This window comes from Neophocaena asiaeorientalis, unplaced genomic scaffold (genome assembly GCF_003031525.2).
Source record: "Neophocaena asiaeorientalis asiaeorientalis breed wild unplaced genomic scaffold, Neophocaena_asiaeorientalis_V1.1 scaffold19, whole genome shotgun sequence".
Classification (NCBI taxonomy): Eukaryota; Metazoa; Chordata; class Mammalia; order Artiodactyla; family Phocoenidae; genus Neophocaena; species Neophocaena asiaeorientalis.
The window spans coordinates 2,715,766-2,733,824 of record NW_020173388.1 but is presented as its reverse complement, the minus strand read 5'-3'; the positions used below and the strand labels follow the sequence as shown (position 1 = coordinate 2,733,824).

Sequence of the window (18,059 nt, the reverse complement as noted above, 5' to 3'; positions counted from 1 at the left end):
GGAGAGAGGATAAACTGTAGGAGAAACAGTTAAGAGGGGAAAAATTTAGTGTAACTTCTGTATATGTTAAATTTGAGATGCCTGTTAGCTATCCAAGTGGCAGTTGGAGACACAGGTAGAACTTGAGGAAAGGTCATAGCTGGAAATGTTGACTGTGAAGTTGCCAGTTTATAGCTGGATCCTCATCCTGGGGGCCAAATGAAGAAAGTATTTCAATGACTAAGGAATAATAAGTCCTGTTATATGCTGCTACTATATGAGGTTAGGTGAGAGTTGAGATATGACCATTGTTAGGATGGAGATTAAGAGCAGGTACAGTGAAATGGTGGAGACAAAAGTCTGGGTCAAGAGAGCATTGACAGAGAGGAATTTGACACTGCAGGTATAAATAACTTTTAAAAAATTGAGATTTGCTATAAAGGAGAGCAAAGGAATGGAACTTAGAGAGGAATTTCAAATCTGGAAGGGATTTTATGAAAGATAGGTGATATTATCGTATGTTTGTTTACTGATGGGAGTAATCCAGAGGGAAAAATTCAATGATGTAGGAGAGAGGGGGTACAAAATCCTTGGTTAAGCAAGAGCAGAAGAAATCCAAAGTACAAATCAAGGGGTTGGCCTCTGAAAGGGGTGTATATGGTTCATCCGTTTTAACAGGAGGGAAGGAGGAGTATACGGGTATAGATGCAGGCTGGTTTATGGCTGTAGGAAGATGTGGATCTCTTCTGACTACCTCCATTTTCTCAGTGAATAGAAGTCAGGTCATAGCTGAGAGAAAGGATAGCAGAAGAGGTGTTGGAAGTTGAGAGACAAAAGAGGATATGGAATATTCCTCTGGTGAGTGGGAGACTGAGAATGGGTTGGGGAAATATAATATGCATGTCAAGAAGCAGTAGAGACTGTAGTTATAAATTTGAAGCAAGATGAATCAGCATAATTATGTGTTCACTTAGCCAGTGGCTTTGGTACCTGTGATTCAGGTGCAGGTTCGGAGTGGTGTTTGCAATTATCAGGGTTGGGGTAAGGGAGGTTAGGGCATGTGCGATATAATGATGATAATGATAGGTTGTGGAGTCTAGGCTAGGGTGAGGAAGGCAAGTGAGAACATGGATGGGTTCAAATGGATTGCTGGTGTTGGGGTGCTAGAGGGAGTAAGCCCAGAAGGTTAGCAGATGGAGCTCAGAGAATGGGATACTCGAAATTGAGCCAATGGAAGCAGTGCAGTCATTTGAAATGACAGTATGTATAGAAAAGAAGGAAACTGAAGTGGGGTGGAGAAGATCAGATCGTTGTAGCTGAGAAGGCAATGAAACTAAAAAGCCAAGATATTGGAAGGAATTCCAAGTGGACACTGAACTCACCAAGAGCAGTGGTGGAGAGTCACTGTGAGTCAGGTGCTGCATATTTAAGAGATGAAGAGAATTAACCTGTGGATCTGCAGGTAAATACAACAGGGAGGATGAACAAGATGATAGAAGAATGGTAGCATGACTTTGAAGGAGTTGGGATTTATGGCATTGAGGGAGAAGCATCTGAACCTCACATAACACCTTGAATATATCTTCATGATGCTATCTTATTCTACATTTTGATTTAGGCTGTGCCTTTTTTCTGTCTCTTTTAGAAGCCCCATCTCTTCACTAAACTGTGAGTTCATTAGGCACAGAAACCTGTGTTCTCATTTTTAACCACCACAGTGCCCAATCTATAGCAGGCGATTACCACTTGTTGAATAAGATTGCATCAAATGTAGAATTTTTTTAAAAGATTTTTTTTTGATGTGGACCACTTTTAAAGTCTTTATTGAATTTGTTACAATGTTGCTTCTGTTTTATATTTTGGTTTTATGGCCGTGAGACATGTGGGATCTTATCTCCCCGACCAGGGATCGAACCTGCACTCCCTGCATTGGAAGGCGAAGTCTTTTTTTTTTTTGGTACGCGGGCCTCTCACTGCTGTGGCCTTTCCCGTTGCGGAGCACAGGCTCCGGACGCGCAGGCTCAGCGGCCATGGCTCACGGGCCCAGCCGCTCCGCGGCATGTGGGATCCTCCCGGACCGGGGCATGAACCCGCGTCCCCTGCATCGGCAGGCGGACTCTCAACCACTGTGCCACCAGGGAAGCCCGAAGGCAAAGTCTTAACCACTGGACTGCCAGGGAAGTCCCCAGATGTGGAAATTTAAAGATCAAATGGCTAACAACCTCAGAGGATATAATTTTGAAATGAAATTTACACCTAGGTTTATTGGGTATACTAAAAACATAGCACTGTCAGCTAATCATGTGGTTCCAATAGTTTCTCCTGTTCCAAAGACATTAAAAAATATAATTTGATCATAAATATTGCAAAGAAAAGCCTAGGGCCATTCTATTTGCATGTAAAGGTGCTATTTCCTTGTTTTTATGCTTCAGGAATAAAAATGTCTGGGAAGGAGAAGACATTTTCTAGCTTTGACCATTTTTGGAACCCCTTAGATATTTGTTCATCCAGAATCACTCTCTAAAAGCTAAAGAATAGTTAATTTTTACTTTGCAGAAGGAGCTATACCTCTGTTTTACCATGCCTAGGGCAAACTGGGCAAAGCAAAATCACTATTCTTGAAAATCTCCTCATTGTGTAGTGGCATTGTATACGATGAATAATAAACATCACAAGAAAAGAGAAATTTTGATTGAAACTGTAAACTCAACTTAGATTTGCTTCCATAACTTATTTCTGCAGCATCTAAGTGTAAATTGTAAGGATGAAGAACTGTTTTATGTGATGTCCAAAATTGCCTTTTGAAAACCATGATGCAGTGTCAGCACTTTGGTTCTTCTATTGACATAGGTAATAGAGAGAGGCTATCTACCACACACTATTGCTTTCCGTGGGTAATTCACATTCTCCTTGTGTCTTTCAATTACTGCTGGCAAAAATGCATAACTAATCAACTTAGATCAAAGATACTTGATTTGTACTCTTCCTTTCTCATCTCTGTCACATCTTGCTCTCTGTCTTCTTTCCCTCTCCTTCCTCTTTTCCTAGACACTCATAAACCAGAATCACTTAAAGATAATAGCCCCTTCAAAAATGCAGCTCCACGGGATTTAATTAAACCTTAAGTCCCAGACTGGCCTGGGGAGGCTGAAGCAGTGCAAGATGAATCTTTGTTCAGAGTGAACATGGGATTCTAGTGGCCTCAAGGTGTCAGAGACCAAGTGTATTAAAAGAGAGATTTGGCTTGTCGCTGCTTGTATGAATTCAGTGAGTTAAACAATGGGCTGCAGAGTTAGCAGTCCTCCCTTTTGAGTGACCTTGGTTATGGCAGTGTCCTTTCTTCCTGCTTCATTATCTGTGAAGTGGACTTTGAATACCAACCTTACAAACTCTGTTGTTGCTTAGAAAACAACTTTTTATTTTTTTAATTTATTTTTTGGCTATGCCATACGGCATGTGGGATCTTAGCTCCCTGAACAGGGATCGAACCCGCATCCCCTGCAGTGGAAGCGCAGAGTCTTAACCACTGGACTGCCAGGGAAGTCCCTAGAAAATAACTTTTTAAACTTTGATCCCTAATATTTTTTCCTTTTGTTTACAAAGTCTAAATAACTATACGGGGGATATTTCTGTTGTTGTAGATAATTAGGTAAAGATGAAAGAGATTGTTTTGTTAATTGGTATCCCATGTTCCATCATATCTTCTAGGGTCCTGGAGTAAAGTAAATTAAAGTGCATTAAGACGGAAGTTACTATACCCCTTCCATAAACTTAGAGCAAACTACTCATGCAAATTACTATTCTTAAAAAAATGTCCTGGCTGGAAGAATTATTGTAATAGCTAACATTGACATAATGCTTACTATGTGCTAGAGACTACTTAAACAATTAATATAGAGTAACTTATTTATGCCTCACAACAATTTTCTGTGATAGATGCTGTTAATTATTGCCAATTTATAGACAGAGATAGCAAAGTTAAGTAATATGATCAAGGATCCCAACAGCATGTGTATTAGTCAGTGTTCTTCAGAGAAACAGAATCAATAGGATATATGTATAAAGAGATTTATTGTAAGGAGTTGCCTCACGTGATTATGGAGGCTGAAAAGTCTCAAGATCTTCAGTTGGCAAGCTGGAGACTCAGAGGAACTAGTGGTGTTAAGTTCCAGTCTGAAGGCTGGCAGGCCCAAAACCGAGGAGGAGCTTATGTTTCAGTTCAAGTCCATAGTCTGGAAAAAAACACTATCCCAGTTTGAAGAACATCAGGCAGGAGATGTTACTGTTACTCATGGGAGGGCCAGCCTTTTTGTCTATTCAGGCCTTCAACTGATTGAATGAGGCCCACCACAGTAGGGAGAGCAATCTGCTTTACTTGGTCTACTGATCCTAATGGCAATTTCATGCAAAAACACCTTCACAGACACACCCAGTATAATGTTTGACCAAATATCTGGGTATCCCATGGCCCAGTCAGGTTGACACATAAAATTAACCATCATAGCATGTAAGTGACTGAGCCAGGATTTGGGTCCAGGCAGTTTGGCTCCAGAGCACATACCTTTGGCCTTTACTTTTAACCTCTCTAAGGCCTTAGAGATCCTTTCTGTCACCTACTCAACATGAAAGTCAAGCAATGCCCCCATTCAGACTTTAACAAAGATTTTATAATTTTCAAAATTACAAAGACCTAACCTCTTCCCACAAACAACATGTCATGATGCTAGGGGGATCTTACAAAGAGTGAGAGTTTGCTACTAGAATATTTGACCTTATTCCTAGGACATATTATTTTGTCCTTTAATATTTCAAATTGACCAAAACTAGATCCTTGGTTGCCTCGTACCAAACCTCCAACATTCTAGATTGGATGTTTCATAAACCACAAAAGGAAAAACAGACATTCTTTACTTTTCTTTCCTAGATCCTTATGCACAGAGAACTGTAACCGTGCCACAGGTCTGAGGGCTGGGACTTCCTGCCTGATCCTGCTCTTCTGGAAGTAAAATACTGCATGAAAGAGGCAAAGACCCTACTCACCTACTTTACAGTGAGGGATGCAGTCAATACAGAAGTAAGTAAACATAATAGTATATAATTGAATGTGGGTTAGAGATAAAAGTTCTGTGACACCAGTTGAACTGGGAAGAGGAAGAGAGATGGAAGATGTGAGTGAGGTGACTATTAACATAAGAGAATCAGAGAAGGCCTCTCTGGAGCAGGTGACATTTGAGCTGAGATTTGAATGAAAAAAGGGAGTGAGGCACAAGACCATCTGTGGAAAGAACCTTCTACATGACAACTGTGTAAGTCAAAGCCTGAGTCAGAGTATGCTTTGAGTGCTTAAGGAATAGCATGCTTGGAGTGAAGTGAGCAAGGTGCAGAGAGGAAGGTAATGAAACCAGAGGGGCAGCCAGGGCCAGGTGATGTATGGTCTTTTGGTTAATGCAAAAGACTTTGGATTTTGTGATGGGAAGACATTCGAGGGTTTTGAGTAGGAGAATAACATGATATGGCTCACACTTTAAGGGATCCCCATGGCCGCTCTAAGAGAATAGTTACTTGGGAGCAGATGTGGAAGCAGGGAGACTAATTATGAAGCTATTGCAGCGATGGCTTGGGCAGGGTGGGTAGCAGTGGAGGTGGTGAGAATTATTTGGATTTGGGTTATATTTTGAAGGTAGCATGAGGAGTCTTGTTGATGGATTCTCTGTGTGGTGAATATTAGACCATTGTACAAAGATCTTAAAACTTAGCAGATTCGCGTGCAAAAGAGTGGGTTGGACTGAGTGGTATCTAAGGTCTATTTCTCCAACACAGTGATTTTAATCACATTTATTACATGCTCCCTGAGATATAACAGCACTCAACTATTTTATCAGCTGCAGTTAAACTTTATTCTTTCCGTATCTGAGGCTCAGAATATCTTCTTTGATCCAGGGTGATTGTTAATAGCAACATTATTAGTCCACCAAAACAGAAGCTGGTGAAAGAAAATGAATGAATGTCCATTGTATTCATGAAAATGGCAAGAAAATGTACAAAAGATTACAAAAAAAGTTTTGAGGGTGTGTATCTTTTAACTAAATATGGGAGAAAGAAACTCATGAAGAAGAGAAAAAACATATAATATAAAAGTGTCCCTCAGGGAAGGACCAAAGAAAGGATTATTTCATTTAGCAGCATCTGCAAAAAATTGCCTGGCTTTATATCAGAAAAAAGTCCCGATAATCCAGTTTTAAAAGTGCTTGCTCCATATATTTTGCATGACATTTGCAGGCTGCCAAATTTCTAATTGAGCTGGTGATTAGAAGACAATGCAGCACCTCCTTTTCTCTTTCTTACTTTCTTGGAATCAGCATTGCCTCAGCTCTCCTTCCTCTGAATGTCTCATGAAAGTCAGAAACAAAGAAAGCAATGAGAGAGAGACATGCATCAAAGAGTGGATTTGGTTAAAGAGAAATACCTAGCGGGAGTGTGCAACAGCTAAGACAGGAAGAGGTGGCAGAGGGGAGAAAGGGAACAAGAAGGGTCAGGAAAGAGTGGTTCTACCTGCAGTGTGTGAAGGTCGCAGAAGTGTCAGATATCAACAGTACCTGGGTTAATTGCCCCTGACACCAAATGAAATAAGCTCTGTTCGATTTGCAGGCAGCTCTGAAGAGAGATGGCTCATTTTCGACCTGCATGTGTATATCATGTTACTTAATTGGCCTATTGAAGCATGAGGGCTGCAGTGAGGCAGCAGTGGGGTGGGGGGGGAGGATGCAAGGGGTGTGTGTGTGTGTGTGTGTGTGAGAGAGAGAGAGATAGAGAGAGAGAGTGTGTGTGTGTGAAAAGTGATAATTTATTATGATTGCTTTTCATGCTCACCATAATAGACCACTTCTGAGCAATCAGGTTGTGTTCCTGCAGGACTTGGGGTGGCACAGGTAGGCATTATTTAATTCATCTGTGAGGAAGTGAGCAACAGAGGGAGATAAAGTGGGTATTAATCAGAACTGTATGAGATTTGAGATGGCTGCATTTAAATCAATTCAAGAAATCGTCTGGGAAATCAACTCCCTGTTTTCAGCCGGCTTACGCATTTTATTCTGGTGGGGGGATATTAGAAGCTTTTTTCAATCACATCTTCCCAGTTTGGTTCATCCTAATAAACTCCAGGAAATTCATAAGTCAGGATGAATTTGCTCTGACTGGAATTCCATTCCACAGTCTCTGAATACTGATGACCAGTAAGTGTTGCTGGGATGTTATCTGTTAGCCCAAGGCACTTCTGAGCTTGTTCTAAGTGCTAGCAAGGATTTCTCGTACCTCCTGAGTCACAGGATATGGTTATGCCAGTTTGGGAGCTATGATCTAGTCAGTACAGGTGACAGAGCAAATCTGAAACGAGATAAAATGAAGAACCAGGAATGAAATGCCACGGTATCTTGTTCTGAGCTTAATGTGCAGTATGGAAGCAGATTAATTAAGGAACATTTCCCTTGACTTTTGATTATGGACTACAAGAGATACTCTCACTGGTCTTGAAAGAATGTTTTGAAGAGGAACCCTGTTAGTTTGGAACATACCAAAATTGAAGAATAAGAAGATAAATGCTGTCCGTCAGTCCTTAGCCTTTGACCACAGCAGTGGTACCCATACCTGAGCTCGCTTAGTCCCATCCACATGTGGACCCCAGGTTTGAGAAGCCCTGCGTTAAAACTTAACTTCTGCCACTTTAGGTTCTCCCCACTTGGAAATACTCAGTTGTAAGGGGGCACCCAGATAATCCAGAATGTGCTTACATTGTTTTTGAAAGATCATTGAGGGACTTCCCTGGTGGCACAGTGGTTAAGAATCCACCTGCCAGTTCAGGGGACATGGGTTCAATCCCTGTTATGGGAAGATCCCACATGCTGCAGAGCAACTAAGCCCGGGCACCACAACTACTGAGCCTGCGCTCTAAAGCCTGTGAGCCACAACTACTGAGCCTGCATGCCACAACTGCTGGAGCCTGTGCATCTAGAACCCGTGCTCCACAACAAGAGAAGCCACCGCAATGAGAAGCCCTTGCACCGCAATGAAGAGTAGCCCCTGGTCGCCGCAACTAGAGAAAGCCTGCATGCAGCAAAGAAGACCCAATGCGGCCAAAAATAAATAAATAAGTTAATTAATTTTAAAAAAGATCATTGAAATGAAAACATGCACTGCATAATCATAATACCTGAAGATTTCCCAAAAACATATCCATGGATTCCGAGGAGTCCTTGAGAAGAGGCACTTGGTTGTAGGATTCTTCTAAAATAAATCCTGGGGCATGTAAGCTATTCTTTGGGCATTATTCTGTAGGATCTCTGGTAGGCAAATGTATTCTTTAGGGTCACCCGGGTGCTGTGAGTTGATGTTCCAATGCACTTAATGAATGCCCTCCCAGGGTCCCCATCTTTCCACCCTCTTTTGTTCCAAGGGACCCAGAACAACTAATGGGCCATCTCATATGACCTAATATATATAAAAAATAGTTTGCTCAGGGTTAATGAAAGGGCTGATAATTTCTAAGATAAATTTACAGGATTCAAAGATTTTGAAACATGGTTTCAAATTAATAAAAATAAAAAGATTCATATGAGACAAAACATTTGTTTATCTGATATGAAAAGATTCTAATCAAGGGACTGGTGATAAAGCCTAAATTACAGTGTTTGGTTGCTAAATCCTGCATCCATACCAGAATTGCAAAGCACCTCTTCCCAATTGGTTGGTCTTTTCAGATTGTCTCTTTTGGCATGTATGTTGTTTACAGACCTCAATAAAAATGGTTAACGTATATCGGCCAGTATATATTTTTGTAAATGTGTTTATTTTGAAAACACACATTGTTTTCCCAATGCAACATCTTGGGCCATACATAAATCAAAGTTGCTTGGTATGTTATTGACTCAGTGGGCTACTGGGGATTTTAATGGACCTCTAAGTCCTGTTGGGTTCATCTTTCTGTGTTTAAAAAAGAAAAAAAGAGAGGGAGAAAGAAAGAAAGATCTTGCTCTTCATCTTATCTGGGAGAGGAGAGTAGAAAGGAACCAGAGACGAAGGCCTAAATTCACCTTTTGGGAAACACAAGCAACAGAAAATATAAGACATAGCTCCAGATTTTGCAGAATAAATGGCTCTGTTGTGTAAAGGTTAGGGGAAGAGAAAGAAATGGTTTTCTCAGAGTTGCTTGCACACGTCTGCCCTCCTTGGCCTTCTTTCTCTGGGAATTCTGATGCTTTGTCCCATTTGGAGATGCCAGTGCCATTCTGGGTACACATTGAGGTATTAGTTCCATTCCCTGTACAGTGGCCCTGGTCTCAGCTAGGCAGGCCAGATTCAGAGCCAGGGGAAGGAGGCAGAACATACTTGGGGATAAAAGTGGGAAGCACAGGAAGGAGAGGTCTGTCAGTGGCCAGGAGCATCAACCAGAAACCTGTTTGACAAAAATAAAGCACGAAAGCTGGAGCTGATTTTCTTCCTTCAGTTGTTATTGCTTCCCACCAAATCCTGACCTGTCACTGTCTCTTCTGAGTGTGCTTCCATTCCCTTCCAGATAGCATGTCCATTTCCAAGACAGGCCTTTGCATTACTACTTTTCATGTGTTCCTGGTTGATGAATAGTATTAAAAACAATAACAGTGCTTTTAGATATATCATGAAAGTAGGATACTAACAATAGGTAGGCTTCATTAGTTGAGCTCGTGTTTTCATAATATCCATGAGTAACTGAGCTCAGAGTGAAACTCTTTTTTATTCTACCCAGAGCTCTGATGTGGAGATGTAAAGTACCTTCTATACTCAGTACTGCATGTTTAAAAAATTCTGTTGCTTCTCTTATTAAATCTACATCTTTTGCAAAGAAATCTGAACCCTTTCTTTTTCTTCTTATTCTGGAAGATGAAGATAGAACACAGTCCTTGTGATCCATCACATATGATCAACTCCTATTTTATCCACCTGTGATATATCACTTTGTGGATTCACTGGCGAAGTGGGAATAGCAAGAGGGGAAAGCCGTGGAGGGGTGGGGATTGTGGTGTGATGAATTGGGTGATTGGGATTGACATGTATACACTGATGTGTATAAAATTGATGACTAATAAGAATCTGCTGTATAAAAAAATAAATAAAATAAAATTCAAAAATTAAACAAACAAAACAACTAATACTAAACTTTCTTTGAGTTATTTGTATGGAAAAAAGAAAAGAAAAGATTGCCCTTCATTTGCCATAGGGGTGTTGCCAGTCTACATCCTCTGTACCATTTATGATATATATTCAAGAAAAATGCAAACTGACTTTAATATTAATTGAAGAAAAATTATAAACAAGAACATAAATTCTATGCAAACACTGAAAATCATCCTAGAAGTATGTATATTAATTGTAGATTTTCCAAGGTTGGTATTACCTGAACCATGATTACTCTTCATTGGAGCTGTAAAGCATATGAAGACACAGAAATATGTATATTTTAAAATTGATTATTTCATGTTTTTTCCTTGATGACCTAAAGAGAGTCCGTATTGATAGGCTAGAAGTGCACATTTTAACAGTAGTTAATAAAGTCTGTTGCACCTACAGACACTTTGCCTACAGGATTATTGACCCCATTTACTCCCAGTGTGTTTCTCCAATTCAATTCAATTAGGAATATTTAGGAAAATGATTCAAAGTGAAGAGCTAATAAAAAATCTCTTCACATGCTGAATTATAGGGACAGTGAGACAAGATGTGTTTTTATTAAATGAAAGATTATCTAGACAAGACTTCCCATGATTTTATAGGATCAGAATTCTAGTTGGTGTTTAATTTTGTGACTTTACGAAAGATCACTTGGCCTTATCACCTTGTCATTCCTATCCTCAAATACTTGCAATAGCTCCCTATTGCCTGGAATAGGTTGAAACTCTCGCTGGTAATCTGACGTCTCTCTGACTTACCTATCATACTCCTTTTTGTAATTTAATTTTTATTTTATATTGGAGTATAGTCGATTTACAATGCTGTGTTTGTTTTAGGTGTATAGCAAAGTAATTCAGTTATGCATATACATAAATCCATTCTTTTTCAGATTCTTTTTCCATATAGGTTATTACAGAATATTGAGTAGAGTTCCCTACGCTATACAGCAGGTCCTTGTTTATTATTTTATATATAGTAGTATGTATATGTTAATCCCAAACTCCTAATTTATCCCTGCCCCCCACGTTTCCCCTTTGGTAACCATAAGTTTGTCTTTGAAGTCTGTGAGTCTGTTTCTGTTTTGTAAATAAGTTCATTTGTATCATTTGTTTAGATTCCTCATATAAGTGATATCATATGATATTTGTCTTTCTCTGTCTGACTTACCTCACTTAGTATGTTAATACTAATTCCACCCATATTGCTGCAAATTCCTTCTTGTGCTTGGCATCATAACCTCAAGGAACACTCAGCATTTGCTAAGCTTACCATTCATGTTCCTCTCTTGGAGTGTTTTTTTTTTTTTTTAATCTTCATGTTTTCCCTTCAGCCTTAGAACCCGCTTTTACTCCATTTTCTATGCTGAAATCCTACTTTAGGACCCAACTCAAGTGTATCACAAAAAAATATGATTCACTTCTCTACTTGGAATGAAATTTTTTCTTTCCTTCACTCTTTTAGCACACTGGTTCTTGATCATGGCTATACATTAGGATCTACTGGAGGATTTAAAAAAAAAATACTGATGCTTGAGTCAAACCTCCTTACCTACATTTCTGTGCACCAAATTCTCACTTTAAATCTGAACAATGACCAGCAATTACATTTTACTCTTTACCCAATCCTTTCTAGACAGGATTGGGTAGTATCTCCTTTCAAGGGCAACATGAAGGTACCTGCTGATATATCAAAGTGAGTTTGGATGTGAGTGAATGGGGGCAGCTCACTCCCTTGGGTCAGTTGGTTGTATGGTCAGGGCACTCAAGGTGGCTGTTCTCTTGCTGTCTGTACATCCCCTGCATGACCAGTGTCTGCCTCCCCTGTACCCTGCTCACATGATTGACCTTTCTACATACTTGCCCCAGGCCTCAGCTAGTGATTGTTCTTATCCAGGGAGCAGTGAGGGGCGTGCCCCTCAGCTGGTATCCCTGGTAACCAATGAGCCAACCTGACAAAATTCCCCCCATAACTGGTAACTTCCCCTTGCCCCTGGGAGTGAAGACTGCTGCCAGGTCCTGCCTGCTGTCTGCCACACGCGGTGGGGTGTCACTGCAGGACCTTGCTTCAGACATGTAAGATCCCCCTATTCATTAAACCATTGATGCCTCTGTTGCTGACTCCGGGATATTTCTTTGGTCTTGAAGCTGGGCAAGTACAGGTCTTGTAGGCCTCTGGGGTACAGCTCAATAGTGGAGGTGAGAGAAATCTTTGATGCAGCTGCCCCTACCTGCCACTGCTGTACCAGTCAGGTGAACGTGCTTATGTCATGATCTGTGAGGTACATGAAACTATGGGTAGACATATATGACATGTTTGTGGAAAATCAAGCCTGAGCAATCCTGCTGCAGAGCCTATGCAGATTAGTTGGAAATCTCTTGCTACAGTGGTTCTGTGTTTCACTAACTGTAACTCATAAGTTTACAATTATTTTATTGTTTGGTAACACTTTTTTTTTACACCGCAATAAACCCTTTTGTGTTTTCTTACTCATGTACAGGCAGTGAACCACACAGTTCTACCACATTCCCCTAGTTGAGTCACTCTCCACAGCTCCTGATGGGTACTTCACGTTTCTTTTATCCTCATACTTTCATTACTCCCTCCCTACTCCTCACTCTTAGCTGATGGCCTTGCTCCCTACTTCCCCAAGAAAGTATAAGGGATCAAGAAAGGACACCCTCATTCTCTCTTACCAATCCACTGAATCTCTGCTGTAGACTCTTTCCCTTCCTGTGGCACAGTCCAGCTCAGGTCGTACTCCCACTCATGTAGCTGATCCTGCCTTCCTTCCCTCTTTTCAAGGGTTTACTTCTGCCATTTGCCCTTCTCTCTTCTTCTTGATTATGATCTTCTCTACTGGGTCATTTGCCATCCTAAAAAATAAGTTCTCCCATGACCCTTCATTTTCTCCATTAACCTTTTGTGGCAGCCTTAGAATGTGCTGGCAGAAGTCCTACTAAAGGGAATGTTCTTGACTGAGGGCCCCAACTGCTGAGCTTTGGAATCTATTCTACCTTTGCAGTGAGTCAGCACTTCCTGTAGACTGCTCCCCGCCAGTGACTGAGTTTGGCAGGGATGCTAATACAGATCCCTTCCTGGTAGACACAGGACTCCTTTGCTGGCCACTTCTGGCTCAAGAACTGATGGCTTTGTTGAACTTTTGGTGGACTGCATGGCTACCTAGGAGCCTTTCACTCAACTCTCTCTTCTCTCTCCTTCATTCAGTGTCAGACTTGCATTGTTGTCTGACAGCTCTTCCCACCAGCTCTAGCTCCCTCTCTGTCTCCTTTCACATAGGCATTACCCCTAATAAAATCTTTACATGTTTAATCCAGGCTTGGAGTATAAGTCGTGAAGGACCTAGGCAGACACACTTCCTCAATTTTTCTAAGTTCTAAAGTGGAGGGGCAAGCTGGCACAGGTGGGTACCAACCTATAGAAAGAAAGAAATAGGCAATCATGGGAATTGGAGAAGGTGTGCAAGATATGTGATCCCATATGCTGTGCATAACAGAACTCTGATTTCTTTCCTCTTTCCCAGTTAGACTCCTTAGCTTTGCCCTGTCAGACTATTCCCAGATCATATATTCAGATCATATATTCACCTGCTCATACCTTTCAGGAGTTTCCCATCACATGTAGAACAAAATTCAAAGTCCTCCTAGTGGCCTGTAAGCCAATGTGGAAAGGCCTCTCTGGCTTCATGTCCTGTAACTCTCCTCATCCTTCTTCTCCAGCAGCCTTCATACCTGTGCTGTCCCTCAAACACACCAAGCTTGCTCCCACACTCAGGTCTTATACCTGCTCTTCCTGCTGCCTGGAACTTTTGTCCCAGCTTTTCCCATGGCTCACTCCCTCACGTCATCTTTCAGATCATCTCTTTAGTGAGGCTTTTCCTGATTATCCTGTTGATAATTGGAGCCACTTTTATCCTCTTTCCCTTTATCCTGCTTTATTTTCTTCTAAGCATGTATATCCCCAACATTATATTATATATCTGTTTTTACAATTTTCTGTCTCCAATTACAATATTAGTGCAATGGGAACTGGGACTTTGTCTTTTCCATTGCTGTTTCCTCAGTAACCAGAAAAATGTCTGGCACACAGAAAGCATTCAGTATTTATTGAGTGAATTAATTCTGGAATATGAAGCATACATGCCAGGGGAATAGAGATAGGAGGAAAGGAAATAGTATGGATTGTTTATCAGGATCTGTCTCCAGAGAGCTTTTTTTTTTCTTTTCCCTTTTTTTTGTATTATAAAGACATCTACTCACCACAGACAGAAGAAAGTTCCACTACACCAGTCATATAGTGCTAACAGGATGCTAAAGGGTCAATTTCCCCCAGTTCTTCTTTAAACAGCTTTGTGTGTCACTAGCCTCCTGGTTGCAAAGGTTGCAAATTTACTTTGAGTAACTGTGTAGGAGCTGGGGCTGGGTACTGAGTGGACCTGGCAATTCTGTTCTTGGGTTTTGGTTGGCTTCTTCCGGTCTGGCTTTTTGTATTGTGTCAGTGACGCAAACCAGATGTCTTTGGATGCCCAGAGGTTCTATGGAAAGAGACAGAGGCAACAGGCTCAGCCCAAGCTTTTTAAGGCAGCCCTTCTATGTGTGGCTGGAATGTGAGGAACGCAGCTTTCTGCTGGGTAATGAGAAGAAAACATTCTAATAAAGACTCACGTTTGCAACATCTGTATCATTTGGGTAATTTTAGATGGCTAAAACCCACATCTCTGAATGAAGAGAGCTCCTATCATCTTACAAATGATTGCTGCCGTGTCTCAAAGCACCCACCACAGTAATTAATAGACTGTAAAAGGGCTAAGAAGAAACAGGGCCTTTATTGAGCTCGGGAAACAGCATACCTTTAGGGCAAATTGACACAGAGGAAAACAGTATAATTTTCTCTCTCTTAGAATAGCCTAAAAAGGTCTTTTCTTTTTTTTAGAGCTTTAGTAGTGAGTTAAGGATTTTAATATTTCTATTAACCTTTTCTTATCCAGATATCTGTGCTTAACTAATCCCTACCACTTTTTAAAAGAAAAATAACATCATTCAAAAAAATTTACATGGATAAAAATTGAATTTTAAAGATACTGACCAAACCCCATTGTTATGAGACCTTTTTCTAAAGATAGCACTTAACAGAAATGATAGCACTTTTACTTAGAGTATTTTTAGGTGGAAACATGAGGGAGATTAGAAGCTGTTAATTGTATTGCAATTAACAATGAAATTGGAGGCCTGTAAAGGATACTTCCTCTGCTTTTCTACCTCTCACAGCATTTCCCATTATGCTCCCAGCAAGTGCTTAATAGACTTATCTTGAAAAAAAGGCATGACTATAAATGTAGATAATAGTGGCAAGACAGGAAATGTAACTCTGATTTCATAACATGTGGATCCCCTTTTATCCAACAAATTTTATTCTCTTTTAAATAATCAAAACAAAAAACCCTCCAATGGAAAGCAAAATGATGGAGTACTCACTTTAGAATGTGTGAACTTCAGAACAATCAAAATGGGCTCTTTGTCAAGCTGACTCCTCTTTGTATGGCTCTGTGCAGTAAACAGAACACTTTGGCATACATTATCTCATTTGATCCTCAAAATAATCTCTTCTGAGTTGAATCCCAAAAGCCTTCTCAGAGCCAGAAAATGTTTCAAAGTATTTCATTGCCACCCAGAGACTGATACTATTCCAATGAACATGAAGATGAAATGTTCTTTGAGAAGGAGCTATTTGGTCATCATGACTTTTCTGCCAAGTATCAGTCTAGAGTGTTCTTTTTGCTAAGGCTAATATGTAGCTATATTAGCCTTAATATACCACACTGTGTTATGTTAACCAGGGTAGGATAAGTTATGCTGTGGTAACAAACAAACCCCCATATCCCAGTGGCTAACCAGAAGAAAGGTTTGCTTCTTGCTTACAAAGATGACTGCAAATCCAGGTGACTCTCTGGGGTAACTCAGTGGTCCAGGTTGATGAATGCTCACTATCCTGTGACTGTACCCTTGGGAACATGTACCTGCTTGGTTATTGCAGCAGGGAGGGACTGTGCTGGGAAGTTCATACAATTAAATGTTTTGTCCAGGAAGTGACACATATCATTTCTGCTTACTTGGGCATGGAAGTAGCATCTTCCTACGTGCCAGGAAGGAGAGGAAAATCAGATGTGGGTGACACTTAGGAATTCCTACTACGTAAGGTTTTTCTTTTATCAATCAATGAGGAAGTGTCAAGTGCACAGCTTTAACTTGGAGTAGACTTAGCTAAATGTATCAAGGTCTGCGGCTTTTTTCCACTAAATATGTTAAAATTGTTACTCTAAAATGGCAGAGACAACTCCTTTTTAGAACAACTGTGTTGGGTCCCAAAGTTTCTCTGCTATCAGGCTATGGTGGTTTCAATATGATGCCAAAACCACCCAGTAAATTCAGTGAATTCAGTGGGGAAAGAAAATTGGCCTGGCAGTTTTGGTAGTGTGTAGAATAAATAACTGGTTGATTGTCTGCAATATTCATTTTCTAGTGCATCAGTGAACAATGTGATAAATGCCTTTTGCCTGGCCTTTTCTTTTTGCAGTTTTGGAGAGCCTAGAAAACATAGAAGCAAGAAAGACTGAGGGTCACAGATCAGACCCTCATGGGTTATGACTTTGTCCTTGGTACCAAATCGTTGTCTCTTGCAAATGTGATTTTGGCCTTCTGCATGTTTGTTGATCTAACACCAGCTAATACATTTGGTTTAACAAATCGTTGATCACCAAATGAGAGTGTGTGGCCCTACCTAAAAGAAAACTCTGTTGTGATTGCCTTAATCCAAAACACAGTGATGGGGTTTTAAATCTGGTGCTTATCATGAGATTTGTGTAAGAATCACCTGAATGCCTTGTAAAATTCAAATTCCAAGCCTCCACCCTCAAAAATTTAGAATCGTTAAGAAATCATATTTTTAACAAGAGTCTCAGCTGATTCTCATACTTGCTAACCTACAGGCCATGTTTTGAGAAACACTGAAGTAAGTAAAAGAACCTAGATTAGCTAGGAAATGGTCAGAGTCTTTTTGTGAATTCTAAGCAGCCCTCAAAAATATCTGTATTGTCATGTAATTTGTTCAATATCCTATACAAAGGGCTTGGAAAACAGTCTGCATAGTAAAAGCACAATAGGCTTTCCAAGATTTGACTGCTGGAGACTGCTGTAAAATTTCTAAATAATCTGTACAACAGTTTTAGGCATTTCTTCTAGTTAATATTGAGGGCTTTCCACCCACTCCATTTACTGGTGCCCTTTAGGATTGTAGAAAAGAACAGTTGGCCCTCAATGAGGACAATGAAAAGCAAGTTGAATGAATCCCAAAATGGCATATTTTACTTGAAAAACATGCATTATGCTCTTTTCCGAGTAAACTGCACAGAAAAATGTAAATGAAGCATAAAGCTCTTATGAATTAGGCCCTAAGCGTTTTTCTTTTTAGCATATCAACTGCCACTAAGGATGTGATAGGAATGCATTTTCTACTATTTTTCAAACTAATTACGTTTCCCTAGTAAAACTCAAATACTTGATAAGGTCCTGTTGCAACTGTACCAGACAGGTAATAATTGGAAAATTTAACACAGAGCTTTATCTCTTAAATGCTAAAAGGTAGGGCTACTCAGAGCATACAGAAGAGTTGGCATTAAATAGAAAATGTGTGAACCTGGTGTTTCTCTATGATGTTAATTTTGCATCTGGAAATGTGTTCCAAAGCTGTAGCACCCTTTTAAATATATAAGAATACAAGACAATTCCTTTCCCAGCCTTCACCTAAAAGAACCTATAATCTTCATCTACTATTCAATAGTTCCATTTTTTCACATTTACTGCATT

At 40.2% G+C, this 18,059-nt stretch overlaps 1 long non-coding RNA gene across 1 annotated transcript in view; it reads left to right on the top strand.

Annotated features, from left to right (window-relative positions):
* The window catches only part of LOC112400806 (uncharacterized), a 110,697-nt gene that overhangs the window by 47,200 nt on the left and 45,438 nt on the right, over positions 1 to 18,059 (top strand). Inside the window, exon 2 of the long non-coding RNA XR_003003469.1 lies at positions 4,904 to 5,053. This is a non-coding gene — a long non-coding RNA (uncharacterized LOC112400806). The remainder of the gene's footprint in view (positions 1 to 4,903; positions 5,054 to 18,059) is intronic.